Consider the following 3,961-nt stretch of genomic DNA (forward strand, 5'->3'; position numbering starts at 1 on the left):
CGGCAGCTGCTGGTTTGAGCTACTGGTAGGTTCCTAGCGTGCGTGCGCGCTCGACCTGCAGTATGGCAGGAATGAGGCCTCTGCAAGTGGCACATTAAGCTGCGTGGTGGATTTAGACTTTGCTAGCACAAAACAAAAAAAAGAGGTTTTTGGGCTACACGCTGCTTGGATAAAAGCATAGACCCACGATAGCTCCCAGAGCTGGCGGAAAACGTACTACCACCATGCCATGTTGGGAAGCTGAGGTGGGTGGAGTCAGCAGCCACAGCTGCTGCAGTTTAAAGCAATAGACTCACAAAAAGACAGATTCAGATGTAATAGTTTACAATGTGTGTAAAATATACGTAGGCTTGAAAGAGACAAAAGGGTGATATATGCAGTTATATAAACAAATACATAGTTTTAAAAAATAAAGTCTTTAAAGAGACAGTAAAATTAATATAAAATAAGCCACATAAAGATGAATATTACACAGAGAATCTGGATTGTGTTGTCAGGCAGGAAAACTTTAGCTACACATATCCCATACATACACATATATATGTATATGCATATGTCTCTGTATATGTATTGTATAGACAACATGTGTAGGCATATATACAGAGATAATGTTATTTCCTCCTTTTATATTTGGGTGCCTCAATCCTTCTTGAGTGGTTTCAGGTTCACAACAACAGAGGTATAGAATGACCCACTGCTCCCTGCCCCCACACATGATGACTTTCTCATTATATATGTTGTGGTTGCACATTTACTACAACAGATGAGCCAACACTACTACAGCAGTCTATCATAACGCTCATAGTTCACATTAGGGGCAGGGTAGAGAGAGAAGAAAAGCTGAAAAACCCACATGTTGAATTGGATTGCCAATGGTTAACAGATTGCTGGGTAATCTACCACACAGAGTTATAAGTTAAAGCTTCAACATATGTTCAGGAATTTGGAATAGTCTTTCATTGGTTTGGCCCACAGGTGTTAACTGATTAATGTCATGTCTCTCCTTCCCTCAATCCTCCAGCCCCGGTAATGAAATGTAGGAAACTCAGGATGTTTCTTTTTGTAAGAACTAGAAAGTGGATTTTCACTAGATGCCAAAATGGCTTTGACCTTGATTTCTCAGCTCCAGAACTATGAGAAATAGCACACGTTTTATAATGCTGGTAAATTTGTAGCATTGTGTTAGAGCCTCAGGTGTTTCCCTTCCTCCACATGGAAAGCTAGACCCCACAACAACTGGACATCAGACTTGACTAAATAGTATCTCCCTAGGGCAAGCCTTTCTCATATGGCTGCAGTGCACTAACGTCTCAATGTGGTTCATTTTCTTTCCCTCTTCTGGAAGAGTAGAGAGTTTTTTCTCAAGTACTTTAAGAATCTGACATTCAGCAACTGGATCCCCATGGAGGATTTAGTCACCACCCTTCTTCATCTGAGCCTCCAGTTTGGTTTCCTGCTGTAGGACTTCCCTACAGTGATTCTGGCTCTGGCAGTTGTAGTTCTCCATACTTGTCCATCTACCTTTCTGATTTGGCCAGCAGCTGTTTTGCCTGTAACCTCATTTCTCTTATGAATCTAAGAAATAATTTTCATATTTCAATTTGTTCACATTTTGTATTTGTTTTTAGACAAGGGTGATCTATTTGTGCTACTACAAGAAAGTACTTGAGACTGGGTCACTCCTAAAGAATGGGAGTTTGTTGTAGAGAGTTCTAGAAGCCGGGAAGTCCAAGACCAATGCTCCAACATTTGGTGAGACCAAATCTGCATCCAAGATGGTATCTGATGGTCCCTCTGAGGGAGCAGCACTGGATCCTCACATGACGGAAGTGTAGCTGGAGAATTTCTCTCCAGTTCCCGCCAAGCCCTGCCAGTCCCGGAGCCCACTTATAAAATAAACATACCAACTCTTATATTATTTAAACTGCTCGGCCATTAGCTCAGGCCTACCATTGTCTAGCTCTTACTCTTTTTTTTTAAACATTTATAAGATATATTTATTATTTTTCTGACCAAAGTGCAATGATTTTTAAAATCTTTTTAAAACAAGTAACCATGAAAAAATGTATTCCAGAAAATAAAATATAAATGGGAATTTTAACCATTAGATTGTTTTTTCTAATTTATTCTACCTTTGCATTTAGTCTAAGAAACAAAACAAAAAATACCTGAAGTATTACTAAAACAAGAACTGAATCATATTAACATAAACTAGCACATGCATGTCAAGGGCCCACTACTAGGAACTGTGTTAACATCAGTTTAATGATGACTAGTCCTATGTCACAGAGCATAGGAACACAAGTCATTAGACCCTTGCCCCACAGTTTATGTCAGAAGAAAGCTGACAATCCAATCAGGCTCTGAAGCCCCTGTCCCCTGACCCAAACCTTGAAAGCAAAGACTTCCCTGTCATTCAACTTTGCACAAGCTGTAATAAATCAACGCCTAAATTTTAACTTTCCACAGAAAATGGTCAGTCATTTGATAAATACTAGAGCATTGCTAGGAATCCATTTTATGAGTTTGTTTACTAAACACCTTGTGCAAGAACTGACTATACATAAAGTTCCTTCAAATTTGGTCCACAGATTCACTTAACAGGTTGGAAATCTTAAATGTGCAGCAAAAGGAAATAGAATTTCCAAATCCTAACACATTGCAATTACAAAATGGATATACATGCATACTAAAAAATTTTGCTCACAGAAGGCACAAACATAAAAGGGATAGTCTTTTAATACAAACAAGAACTAGCTGATACCCTTCTTCATTTTGTGAGCACCATAATACCTAAGATGATTAAACCTGAATTCACTGTGTACTGTGACCACAAATTAAAAATAACACATAATTTGTCTTACTATATATTTCTAGACATTAATTGAGATGTAATTTTGAAAGATTAAAATTGCCTTAAAAGGGGGCTGTGATAGCAGCTATCAAAGCAATATTCAAGCATGATTTCAAAGATGTTTTTTCAGGGTTAGTTAGCCTTCTTTGTCAAAAATCTTCACAACTTCACCAAAAACTTCATCAACAGACTTAGAAGCGTCTATCTTCTTGACTTTCCCCATTTCTTCATGTAAGTCAATAATTGGTTTCGTTGACTGAAGGTAAGTCTGAATTCTCTTTTCCAAGCTCTCTCTGTTGTCATCGCTCCTACCACTGCTTTTTCCCCTTTCAAGACACCGTTCAATACAGATCTTGAAGGTTATCTTGATTTCTTGGAAATCCATCAATCAAGAATTTATTCTTCTGAGCATTGGCAGCCATTGTTTGGTCCATTTCCCTCTTTAATAAACTGATGGTTATCTCAACTGGCACAATCTTTCCTTCTTTAATGTACTTTTCAATAAGTTCACCATACTGTGAATCTGGATTTTTCCTTTCATCACGAAGAAGCTCTCCAGCAGAAAGGTGTGTGTAGCCATATTTCTCGACAATGCGTGCGCACTGGGTCCCCTTGCCGGCACCAGGCCCGCCCAAAACGAACACGACCAACGGCCTCATGAGGTTGCTAGGACAGAGCCACAGTCCACGGGTCAGCAGCGGGAAGCTCGAGACCAGGACGTGCAGCAGCCGGCGACGACAGCTGCTCAGCATACACCGCGCCTCTGACAGCGGCAGGCGCGGCGGGGCCCTAGCTCTTACTCTTATACTAAGCCCATTTCTGTTAATCTATATGTTGCCACGTGTTCCGTGGCTTTACCTGTTGCCTCTACATGATGCTCCCTGAACAGCAGCTGGTGTCCCTTTTTTTCTACCTTCCTCTCCTTTTCCTCTCTTCTCTCTCCTAGTCCCATCTATACTTCCTGTCTGGCTACTGGCCAATCAATGTTTTATTTATACAGAGCGATATCCACAGCACAGAAGAGCAGAATAAATGATCTGCTTATATTAACTCATTCCTGACATTTCCCAGAAGGCCCTACCTCTAAATGCTTCTGTATCTGATTTA

At 40.1% G+C, this 3,961-nt stretch overlaps 1 pseudogene; it reads right to left on the reverse strand.

The window, feature by feature from the left end:
- Positions 1–2,068: 2,068 nt before the first annotated feature.
- On the reverse strand, positions 2,069–3,645 carry LOC128096534 (UMP-CMP kinase-like; annotated as a pseudogene).
- Positions 3,646–3,961: the final 316 nt, after the last annotated feature.

This window comes from Peromyscus californicus, unplaced genomic scaffold (genome assembly GCF_007827085.1).
Source record: "Peromyscus californicus insignis strain IS unplaced genomic scaffold, ASM782708v3 Scaffold_5__1_contigs__length_169319896, whole genome shotgun sequence".
Lineage (NCBI taxonomy): Eukaryota > Metazoa > Chordata > Mammalia > Rodentia > Cricetidae > Peromyscus > Peromyscus californicus.